This window comes from Megachile rotundata, chromosome 11, assembly GCF_050947335.1.
Source record: "Megachile rotundata isolate GNS110a chromosome 11, iyMegRotu1, whole genome shotgun sequence".
Lineage (NCBI taxonomy): Eukaryota > Metazoa > Arthropoda > Insecta > Hymenoptera > Megachilidae > Megachile > Megachile rotundata.
This window is the reverse complement of record NC_134993.1, coordinates 7,033,745-7,046,448: the sequence shown is the minus strand read 5'-3', so window position 1 is coordinate 7,046,448 and position 12,704 is coordinate 7,033,745. Positions and strand designations below refer to the sequence as shown.

At 39.7% G+C, this 12,704-nt stretch overlaps 1 protein-coding gene across 2 annotated transcripts in view; it reads left to right on the top strand.

Moving 5' to 3' along the window:
* The window catches only part of zfh2 (Zn finger homeodomain 2), a 207,837-nt gene that overhangs the window by 112,128 nt on the left and 83,005 nt on the right, over positions 1–12,704 (top strand). Inside the window, exon 1 of one of the 2 annotated variants that reach the window (XM_076537569.1) lies at positions 7,619–8,571. The exons of the other annotated variant lie outside the window; for it this stretch is intronic. The gene's annotated coding sequence lies outside the window, so the exon portion shown is untranslated. Of the gene's footprint in view, positions 1–7,618; positions 8,572–12,704 lie in introns of those variants that run through there. 2 annotated transcript variants of the gene reach the window in all.

Here is a 12,704-nt window from a genome sequence, read left to right as displayed (position 1 = left end):
GGCAGTTCGTGCGCGTCAAACAAGAAGGGTGAAACGAACGGCGCCCGGCAGTCTGGTCAATCTGGTTTCCTTCCGGTTCAAAAGTTGCGCGACCGAGTGGCCAACACGGTGGCTCCTTGTCTCTCCAAAGGATTTTCATCTCTTTCTTCCCTTTATCCTGTTCTTCGTTTTCTTCACCCCTTTCGCCAGGATTCTCTCTGATAGCCGAAGAAGCCGTTCACCTGGCAACTAGGCGCGTTGCGTATGTCTCGGTGAGTGGTTTAGGGAACGAGCCGAAAGAATGTCCTTCAGGAGGGTTGCTTCTTACCCCTCTGACCACTCTGTATTCGGCCGATGCACACGCACGGGAGGACGACCCTCCATGGCCAGGGAGAATTGTGTGTACGCGCGTGAGACCACGTAATTTTCTAACGGGCTTGCGTTCAGGAAGCCGAACGAGGGTCAGGTCAGGTTTTGTCCCGGTGAAACTGTTCGAAGTTTGCTGTTTCGTGCACGAAATTTCGTTGTTACGAAAAGTAGACAACCCGATGGGGGTTGTCCCGGGAAATTGACAAATTACGTGAGAAACAAACGGTGCTAGCCTGGAACACGAATTCTTGCCAAGATTCTTCCGCAGGCACGTTAATTATGGTTGTTTCCGTCGCGTAATTTGAACGCTTCGGTACAAGTTATGTTCACAAATTCGTAATTCCTTGAACGAAGGAATTCTTTTAGATGGAAACGGATCTTTGACTACTGCTTTTAGATGTAGAAATGAAATCTTTCTAATTATATTTACACAATTTAATTATATTAGCACTTTGGCCATGATAGTACTCGCATAACGCGCATAACTGAGTGGAGGAACAGAGTGTGTTTAAAAACCACATTTTGAGATATTTGAAAAATAGCTGTAGTTCTTATAATTTCTCGATGCTATTGACATTACAGTGCTGTTCTTGGTTGAACACGCTTATTCGAATCTAATCGAATATTCACAGACATTTTACTACATATATTTTGTCTGTTTCATAAGCTTTTAATTACAACTCAAAATATTATATTACCAATACTTACCAGAATTAGGAAATTTAAATAATAATACAGTTAAATTGATATTAAAATTATTTAATGAACATGTGCAACGTAATATTTAAAATACTTCCACCTCTTTGCTCGCTAGCAAATTAACTACAGACTTTGACATAAAATGTAAAATACTTCATTTAGACTATATTTCATGTATTGAGTTTCGTTTCGAGGAGCACGAAGAATATCCAGATACCGTTTTTACACTCATTAAATTGAAAAGACTACCTGAGACAGGTATAGGTTACTTTTTTGTATCATCGCGGTCCCAACGTATACTTCTGTGTATTGTAGATTTAGTTTTGCAATCTTTGGAAGATAGCTCGTTTTGAACTTATACTTTGGATCGCACAACTGTTTAAACCATGTTTCTCATAAAAACGTTTTTGTTGTTCTAAATAAATAAATTATATTACATATTTTATGACTTCGTTTTTTGCTTAATAAAATATTCAGTATACTTAAAAATCTGGATAAATTCAAATACAAAAGTTAGCATATGTGCTTACCACTGTAGTTGAAACAAATTCTGTACGTGGTATATGTGGTATAATATGAAACCATACACGAAATTGTTTTATTTGATGAATCCATAAGTTTTTGTCAGTTATCGATGATTAATCCAAAATGTTGAATAATATGAACGTTACAAAAAAACATGTTATTTATCAACTTTTATAATTTCTCCCTCATTTGTCTGCCTAAGAGACGTGTTGCGAAACTTATTACTTAACTTGTTAATGAACTTATTGATTCCATTAAAATATTCTGCAATATTTTTTCATAAAACAACGATACTCACATATCTTTTAATCATTCATAAGTTACCATAGCGAACAAAATAAATAAGTAGGTAGCATCATCTTCGATAACGTATCTACGCTTGCAGTGTTACATAATTTTTCCTTCGAAACACGTGAATGAGATGTCAAAAATAAACGGTTGCTGATTTTTCAGTTAAAACGTTCGAAACGACCTAACAATCTGAAATACGTAACGGGGTGTCATATTCGCAGATAGAAAGATTTGCACGAATCTAGCGTAGCGACGACCACGTTCGCCATTTTACGCGCTTTCCACGATCCTCCAATCGAAATCAAACACGGTTGTTCCGTTCTTAAGCGAAGAAACCAGCTTTTACTACCGGGAGAAATTTCCATAGGATTTACCGTGTGCTCGAGAACACGGTCAACGATTCGTAGCGTGCATAGCCGACGAGATTCTCGAATTGTTCAGATAGTTGCCGAGTAAAACGATAGTAGTTCGATTTTACGGCGGCCAGGGCCCGGTAGTGGCCGATGGAATTGTTTCGGGTTCCCAGCGGCATGGCGTTTTTTCTTCTCGCGCGGCCTTTTCCCACCGTTAGCGGCGGATCGTCGGCTACCGTGTCGCTGTTTAACTCTTTGTAATATTTCTCATAGTTCGAGCCACGGTCAGCTAGTTCCTCAGCTCCTCAGCGCCTCAGCGACGACGAGGAATGCGTGGAGCTGGGCGCATACCGGAGAATCGCGGAACGTTTTGACGACCCCATAAAACCGTGCGGACCGACGAACACCACCTCTCAACGCACGCTCCAACGCCGTATTCACGTCTGTTAGCATCCTCGGTTTTCTCCTCTCGACCTTCCCTTCCAGCTAACTCGGCCGAAATTCGACGAATTCCGGTTGGCAGGATTTGGTACCCTTTCACAAAAAATGACGGAAAAAGATTGTTATACGTACTTAATTACTCGATGCGATACATCTCTTCGATTACTTGTGATCGTGAACAGATCTCCAGCGACTAATAAATGGAGCAATCTAGAGATTACAAAAGGCGATGCCACATGTTTTATCTTATCGTTTGTTTTATTGAGTAAAGTATAAAGTGATGAATGCGCTGTCTTCGAAATGTTATGTAGAGTAAGAAGTGTGGGTTTAAGTGCATTTGATAATAGTATTTAGTCATTTATACAAAATACAGGAAATATAGATGGTTTGAAATTGAACTATGATTAATATATTTGAACATATAAAAAATGATGATATTTGAAGATATAATTAATGATTTAAGAATATAATTTGATATGAAAAATACTAAATATAATGGAACGAGAAATGATAAAAATGAAAACACATTGAGAATAATTGTACGAAAATTCAAATACTTTATTTAATATGTTTGAAATTAATACCTTCCATTTGGATTTTGAAATGTAACACTATTTTAAGATAACGTTTTTTTAATGATAAAAAGCATATTAAATTATATCTAAGCAAAATATATTATAAACTAAAGAGAAAGAGTTGGCGAGTTCGGTTATTCGTATCCGATGATCTCAAAAACTATTAGACCGATTTTCATAAAACTGCTGATTTCCATCTTATTACCATTACAAAAAGAAGATAGATCAAATGGTTTGAATTATCTTCGTCGGTATTGTGGTGCTCGTTACAAAGAATATTTTCATAGAAATCCGTTTCGAACGTTTATAATATCGTGAATTTTGCAGGATACTAAAACTATGACAAGTATCATCATTACTTCAAGATCAAAAATCGAAAACTATAATTACACTATTCTTTAGTTATTTGGAAAAGTATAAATTCATTTTAATGTCTGATGACAACTACAAATATGATTTATGCAGAAATATCATCAAATATAAAGGGAAGATCAATCTGTGATATAAAATACCTACTTTTGCCGCAAATCTCAATAGTTTTCAAGGCAATATAAAAGAAATGTTTCAAACAATCAACTTTTATACGACTGTGGATTAATTCACTAAATACTATAACAATGAGATGTTCATTAGATAATTCTAGTAGTGTTATACAAAATAGTACATAAACATTGAATTTGACATTAATAATGATATCAAGCCAACTGTATCGTATTTGCTTTATTAATCTTCGAATGGTAGAGTCGGCTCAATGGTGACTCAGACTTCTGAACCATGTCATACAATAGTAGTTATGTATTTAATTTTTTCATAAAAAAACTCATACATATTGCAAAAACAGTGTGTAAATAAATAATGAGAAAATCGTAAAATAAAATTTAAACTATGAATCTGTGAAAAAAGCTCATGAAACTATGAGCACAGACTCGTCTCCGTCGTCCGAGAGTTATCCCTGGCAATCGGTATGAGTTCATAGCAACGCAAATTCCGACATTTCTTAATTTTTTGTTACGTTTTCTTTGTATGTCTTTATTCCGACTATTCTTTGTACAGAACGATTCGGAAAGAATAAGAAACCTTTGACAGTTATAGCTGGACGTTTTCAGAAAGAGATATGCACCTTCGTTACCGAAGGAAAAGCGATTCTGTGGAACGAAAGAAAGAATCGGTTTAAAGTCACTTTACGAGTTTCCCTTTGCGAAAGACGAGACACCTGGTCGAAGGCTGTCCACGGGTCTGGAATCCTGAAAGTGTAGTAAAACTGGCCGAAGACACAGTCAAGGGTCCCTTTTTGAACGAACAGTGCCTTCTCTCTTTTGGTCCATCCATTCACGGATATCCCCTCTTTGCTGTTGGTCTTCAAACAGCCGGTTCAACCCTCCGCCGATTACCAACACTCGCTTTTGAATGATGATTTTTGGAGCAGTCTTTTCCATTATAACTGTTCTAACACAATACCGATTGGTTATCTCATGAAAAATCAACGTGTCTCTAATTTTCATAATTGGCGCGAAATATTCCTAAATTTGAATAATTATAATTCAGAATTTCAGAATCATAGGGATGATTTTATAAATTTATATGTACAAATACAAGTACACCTGTGGTCAAGGATACTTGCCACGTATTCGTGATTTTAATATCTACTTTTACATTAATAAGTGTTATTCTTATTATTTTGACATTATTACTTTACTTATTATATAGCTTACAAATGATCTCAAAATTAGCAACTGATCAAGATGCATTACAAAATGTCGTATAATTTGCTCTTCCATATAGGTTTTACGTCGAAATATCTGTATGGCCTTCAAATTGCTAACATGATTATCGGGAACACGATCGTTAAATTTGAAATATAACGAAATCGATTTAGACACGTAAATTATAGTGGCCTTTTATCTTTAAAAGTGTAAACGTCTTTTCAAAACGTATATTTACAGTTAAACTTTTTATGTCATAGTAAAATAAGTAAAAGAAATACGAACAATGAGACCGAATTAAAATTTAAAAACTTTATGATTAAACGGGTAACACTTATGTTCGTTAATGATTAAATAGTTATTTATATTTTGTTTATAAGTTAACAATAATTATAACCGTTTATAATTGAACAATTAAAACATGCAAGAACGAGATGTTATTGCACACCTTGAAGGAGCTTCCATTTATCTTCGGCCTGCTCTTAACAAGAATGGACATAATCGAGCTAATTAGAAACCAAAGAAAGCCTGAAAGGTTCTAATAGACATCGACAGTCTTCGCTTGTTACGCGGCGCTCCTCGTGGAAAACGAATTAAGGCGTAAATTAACGAGCAAACGTTCCAAAAGTTTAAAATCTCACAAGTAGTAATCATTTACCAATGAAACTTCCACACGCTTCGGCGCTCTGAACGGTTCGTATAAATAGGTTGTATTGTTCGAGAAAACTAGCTGGATCACAATACGCCTGTTGAGAATACTAATCAGTCGCTTGAGTTAAGTACAGTGAAATAAAAGATGCATTCTGTATTTAAAGAAAATGGTTTCTTGCGTAAAATCATCTTCAAAAATAGGTAAAATCGCTATTTAATTTCTTTTATTCTAAACTGAAATATGTGTTAATTCGATGTGGAAAGCGAAATAATGAAAAACGCAGTAACGGTAGCCCTCGCGAAGAAGAAAAGATATATCGACATTTCTACGCACTGGAAATCGCGTTCCTTTAACCTGTTCGCTTTTGCCATTTAAGAGAAATATCACACTCCACAAAATACCAAATTTTTATCATTTTTATATAGTATTGCACATGGATTTAAGTAGATGTTACAACAGGAATATACTTTTATCACAGATACTTGTGTGATGCTATTCTTACGATTTCACACATGCGTGACGTTTGGTAGCGAAAGCGTTATGTACATTGAACAATAAACCTCACATAATCGAACTTTGAAGGTAACTGTAGTTAAAGTGATTATATCTCATATACTTTTTGTAAAATTTCCTTAAAGCTGAAATGAATATAAAGAATTTCTACGCGCCAATGGAATTGCGGGAAGATTGACCGTAGTAAAACAGAAATAATTGTATAGGTATTTAACGTGTATAGTACAGAAAAAGCATTTATTGGAAGTATATTTTCAATTACAATGCGAAAGCGCCATTTTAAATTTCCTTGAAATTAAAAGGGTCATGTAAGGATGTAATGCGAAGTATTTTAAAAAGAAAGAAAGTTATCGTACAGTTTTAGAGATAGAACCTTTGGAAAAAAGGAAGATATACTCGGTATCTTGTATCCAACGATTAAACGGAGAAATAATTTGTTGCTCTTTTTCTGTTGTCGGGATGTTTCATCGCATCAATATTATACAAGAGTCATATACGCTACAAAATTGTTAACTAAGATTCGTTTGTATATTTACCAATATCCTAATCTCTGAACTATCACGATAAAATCACCTTAAGCATTCACGAGTGACCGTTCTCCAGCAGAAATTTCTCAAATCGTCTCCATTAAAGCATTAAAACTATTATCTTTGAATCGCGAAATGACAATTGCGCATGTGTAACTTCCCGAAGGAGCAGACAGGAAGGTCCAAGCGTCAGGTACCGCAGGATCCGCCATTGCCCTTAACGAGCCACGACGAAGAACCGCAAATGCACTCATTCCTCGAAAAGACAATCGTCTAAACCGACTTAACCTGAAGAATCGACAACGCGGATCACAGTTGAACAGGATCTCCTGAAAAGTCGGAGATCATGCACAGGCACACTGATAAACTGTCACAGGCGGGCAAACCCGTAAAAAAAAGGGAAAACGAGAGTAACGCTGCGAAGACGTCTACCGGCGTCTCCTGCCGTCGGAAATCCTGGATCTCGGATCGAATCGGGCAGACGATACGTCCGGACGAGCGAGCAAAGAGGGAGTAAGAGAGGAAACGGAGAGAGCCTATCCCTCGGAGAGGAAAGTTTACCGGAAAGATATCCGGGAAGTTACAAAGCAGGAGCAGCGACGACTCGCGCCTTTACCCCCACCAGGTGGGTTCGGTGTCTCAGTAGAGTCGTCCTCGGCTTCTGCGCTGTCGCAGCAGCGCTGTCTTTGGCCGGTCAGAATCGTATCGTGTGGTGGGGTTGCCCGCGACGGCGCGGTGGGAGAGCGGTTCACGAGCACCCCCACCGAACAGCGCAGCATCCCGGGTTCGCGAAGCCACGCCTCGTCGTAGCGATAGGTCACGCCCAACTGTCCCCACCGACCCGTTGGCGCAGCTGCTGTGCCGTTTGCGACGAAGAGGGGCGCGCGAACGCGGTTCGGTGTGGTGGTGCGTCAGATGGTGGGGGTCGTTAGGACACGGGCATACTCGACCGTCTCGACACCGTGGAGGGGTGGAAGCGGTCGGCCGCGGAGGGGCGGGGAAGCGAGCAGTTCGGCAGCGCGACCCGACGTGGGCACTTCGCTGTCCGGCCTTTCCTTCATTAAAATATTATTCCGTGTGTAGAGAGAGAGAGAGCCGCGGAACCCGGCGAGCCCTCGCCGCCGTTTTCACGCCACGAACAACGCACTCTCGCCACCCCCTCGTCACAGGCCTCGCATCGTTCGCGTTTACCGAGGGGTTGAACCGTGGACGCGCGGAGTTGCTTTTTTTCTGACTGCCGGAACGCCACGCTCGCTAAGGATTATCGGCAAGTCCGCGTTGCGTGTACGAAGTGCTGAAAACGGTGTTTCCTCCACAGTGCACGACTTGTTTTCGGGTTCGTTCTATTATCCATTAGCCGGGTTTGTGAGCGGGGTGCGCAGGACTAGTGTCGAAAGGAAACAGGGAACCGGCCCCCAAGGATCCAACAGCTAGTCAGGGATCGCTTGGATCGCCGAACAACCGGAAACATAACGCGAACGTCCGAATGACCGACCGTGATCGCCGACAGATTCTAAATCCTCTATTTCGCGGCGTGTTGGACAACGAGTGTCGAAGTGTCGGGACGTGCAAGAATCTCTGAAAGGATAGGTAGCGTAGTGTCAAAATCCTCTCGACTCGCGAAGGTGATTGTTCTCCGTGATAGGCTCGTAGACGTTACTAAAAAAAAAATAAAAACTGTGTGTGGTGCTTTGAAACGAATCATTCCTATTCTCTGCGTTCCTATCCGCGTCAACTTACGCGCATCTTCTTATACGTTTTCTATTTGTCCGTGTCACGAAGGACCGCGCGCAAGAGAGATATAAAAAAGTGTCCGGACCTCTGATTAATCTGTAGTTGTTCGCCAGTAAAGTTCTATCGTGTTTGGAGAGATACAGTGTGTCGAGGGTAACAGTGCAACTGCTGCTTGAAGGGAAACTGGCAGCTCGCGGGATATGAACCCAGGTACGTGATTTCTTGTTAACAGGATATAAATCCGCGTCTGATAGTGTTTCTGTTTCCGTTACGGCAATCAGTGAGGTTTATTTCCCATTTGCGTAATCGACCAGAAATCGGAAGATGAAGCGGTGTGAGCAAGGTGAAGACGTCTGTCTTGTGTTGTGCTGCAAAGTGAGGGTCTTCGTAAAGTGATATAAATCTTTATACTAATTCGAAACGAAGTAAAAATCGTCACAATAATAATACGATCGTAGTGAGTGATTGTCACTGATAAATTTTTAAATCGAATAATTAATATAAAATATTTCTATGTAGGGAGGGTTTAAGTATCAGTTTTCGATGTGGTTCGGTCCTCTTGAAAAGTGTGTAATATTCAAGGAAAACAACAATGAATCTATTTAATTAAATCGAGGCAACGTTTTCAGTGCTTGTATCGCATTTTTCGCACGGTCCAAAAGTGCGTGGTTGTATAGTGGATAGAGGTATCTGTATGCTGGACAGGTAGATTCCTTCGAAATGATTTACGTCTCGTCGATTAAGATTTCGTCGGTTGCATTAGGTAATTTGACGAGACTTCGTTTCAGCAAAATTCGACAAATTTACGTGGTCCGTGTCAAGCGTAACTTCCTCGCGTCGAAATTTCAACCGGTTCCGTGGAGTTGGCGAACCGTTGCCGTTGAGGTTCGTGTTTCGAAGGTGCGTGCAACGGGCATTGGGGCCGGGAACGCAGTGGAAACGCGTGCGACACGCCAGATTTCGATTCGTGTGCAGATAAGGGAACCGGTATTAGGGACCCTCTCGAGTCGGCGAGCCGTGATATACCCGTCGCGATTTAGATATCCAACCTTTTGTTTACCAACACCGGTTCACGCGAAGACGAGAGTGGATGTGTTGCAGTTTAAGCTCCGCGAAAAAATTTTCATCGCCAGATAACGTGCGGTCCGCGCGCGTCAAAACGCACCATGCTTGTACCGCCACTCGACTCCTGAACAATATCGGCCCAGCTACTCGTACGAACCTACTCCAGAATATACAACGGCGACTTTAAGTGCTTCGTATCAGAATTCGTTGACTCATTGACACGTTCGAGTCCGAGGGGAAATAACAGGTATCGCGTCGTAGGCACATCGATTGAGACAATGGAACTTTTATTTCGGATCATAAACTCGTCATTAACACTCACTTTGAATTCGAAAACCCTGAAGAATAACTTTATTTTTGACAGACCTAATCGATTCTGAGTTTTAGGACAGGTACCTGCAAGTATTTAGTAAAGTCATTTTTTGTAGACTAGGAACTGGGGTTTGTTATATTGAAGTGTTAGGGTATGTTATATTGAAGTCTATAATATGAAACAATCGTGTAATTTACATATATTATATGATTACTTTGTAGACTTCTAGTATGAATATGTCTGATCGTTAAATACGAACAATCTTCAAAAAATGTGGAGATTGTATGAACAGTCTTGAAAATCTCAAGTGTAGATTCGTGTGTCCCTAAGTAGGTGTGATATGGCGATTACTGTTGATAAGTTGTGTCCGATAGGTTTTTAATGTCACCTAAAACGAAATTCCGTAATGATAAAATCAGAAGTAGATATTCGACGAATGAACATGAACTTTTTCCTCTCTTTCATAACTTAATGAAATACTAAAGTTGTTAACGAGACACTTTCCATCGAAATATAATATTTCCACGAATAATCTAAAACTTGAATTGTCGCATTCCGAACGGATGGTTCGAAGCATAGAAAGTATTTGGCAGATCTAACTTTAATTCAAGAAAAAAATCTAACTCTAATTCAAGAAAAAAGAAAAAAAACGGAGGTTGACCAAAAGCGATAGAGAATTAAATACTCAAATTTCAGAATCCCTCTAGTGTTTCTAAAATCGGTCCTCACCTGTCGAAAAAGGACCTATTGGCCCAATAGAAGCTCGTAAAATTTTTTCTTCGCAAATATCCCTGAAACGGGTTCGGCAGCAGCTGTATTCGGAGCAATAGATTTAAAGGTCAACGAAGCGGAGCTCAAGACTCTTCAGCAACGAAGTATCCGTTTCGGGAAAGCGTTATTAGAAGCCGGTCTGGCAGAACAACAGTCGTGTTTCCATAAACAGCAAATAATTTGGATCCGCTTTCTATAGCAAACCATTGTAGCAGTTTTTTTCCGTACGACACCCTGTCCTCCTTCTCGATCGTAGAACACAGTCTTGTAGACTTGACCTCTGAAAAATCTGCAACATCTCCTGCAGGAGGACCGAAGCTCCTCGGCGTTGTTCGCCAATTTATTCCTCCAAATCGTACGCGCGGGGCTAATTAATCGTGATTAGTCGTCGCCAGTTTGAACAATGCTTTCCCGAACGGACCGTGTCGAGCGTGTGATGCGTGTGCAATTAATTAAGGCTGTACGGTTTGCATCTGTCGAGGTTTCTCGAAAGACAATTTACCATCGGGGTCAACGGTATCGCGTTGCCGATGTTTTACTCGTGCGTGAGCGCTACCCGGCCTTTATTCGTCGCCCATGAAGCAGCCAGCCTTCCACCAGGCGACTAATTAACCACGATTGATATACGCCTGACCCTGGTTCCGCCGCGTTAGAAAGTCCAATTGCCATGGTCCTCTTGGAAACGCGGAACGTTATGCAGGAATCTTTCGAAATTTATCGCGATACCAGACACCGTTTTCAGAATGCGTATAATGCAAGTTAACGTTTGATGCTCTATCACTAATTTTTAACGAGAAATCAGCCGCCATGAATTTAAAAACTTTATGTAGATTTGTGTGATCTCGTACGAAATTTGCGACAGCTTTTAGCAATAAATAGTAATCGGTGCTTTTGAATTTTAAATCTGATAGTTTAATTGTTGGAGTTTATCTGTGATGAAACAGAAGTGCTGTGTTAAATATTGAATCGTCTTTGGTACAAATTAAACAGTAACGCTTGGAATCTGAAGTATTCTTAGCTTTCAATGCATGTTCACTCGCGAGCAACGTAGACTTCCCTTGAATAAGGATGAGTGGAGGTGGGGCCTCCAACGCTCGCTTTTGATTTGGGGGATCGAATGTGTTTACTTCAGCATTTCTACATTTCTGAATTTGAAATTTTAGATTTATAAATTTTGTCGAACTTTCGGAGTCCTAATTAGGAAATCACTTCTCAAATTCTTCTATTTTTCATATCTTCAAATTTTGATTCCCAAGTCTTAAAAATTTACAAATTCTCAAATTAAAAAATTTTCAAGTACTCACATTTTTATACTTCGAGATTCTCACCTCCTATCACCAAAGTATTTCTATATAATTGTATACGTGAAATATGTAATTACAAATGTCCAAATGTGTAAAATCTCACGACTTTAATTATTATTCAGAACTTAAAAAATTCTCAAATCTCCAAATCCCTAAAATTCTCAAAACCCAAAACAAGAAATCCTGTATTCCCTTACGCGCCAAATACCTAAACTCGGAACTCTGATAATCTGAAAAATTCTGAATTTTCTACTCTTCCCAGAGGAAATCAGATTTGTTCCGTGGTGTACATACATACGCGAAATGTTTGTAACAGCGACACTGCATTACTGACATTTTTCTGCAGCAATCATGCCTGTGGGTAGAGGTTGTCGCAATTTGTTTATCCAAATGAAGAAAAACATTTTCCGAAGCTAATTAATCGTAACTGGTGGAAAGGTTCTTGCTTTCTGAGTCGCTGTAGCCGCTTGCACGCCCACCTCGAACTAATTAGATCCGCGGAACACGCGTACCAGAATTTCGACCTAACTTGCGCCGATTATTTCGTAAGCCGATTAATTAGAAACATCGTTCACCGACTGGTTAACTCACGATTGGTCGGTGAATGTGGGCCTGCAAAAAACGGCTTCGCTAATAGACCGATTCTATGATGAAGATCTCGATTTACTTTCTAACTTTTGGCTCCCGCTGCTATCCAATTTGCGAAATAATCGATTTGTTTGTAGAGCAGAAAATTGGGCAGAGAAAAATGTTCTTGTCTGAAGATGATGTAAAATCCCGGAGATTTATGTCGCTTAAAAGTTGTTGGAAATCGCTTCTTTTCTGTGAAGATTTCAAGATTTTGATTGAGTAGAAAAGGTGTCCATAGATTCTTGTAATTTTTATATTCT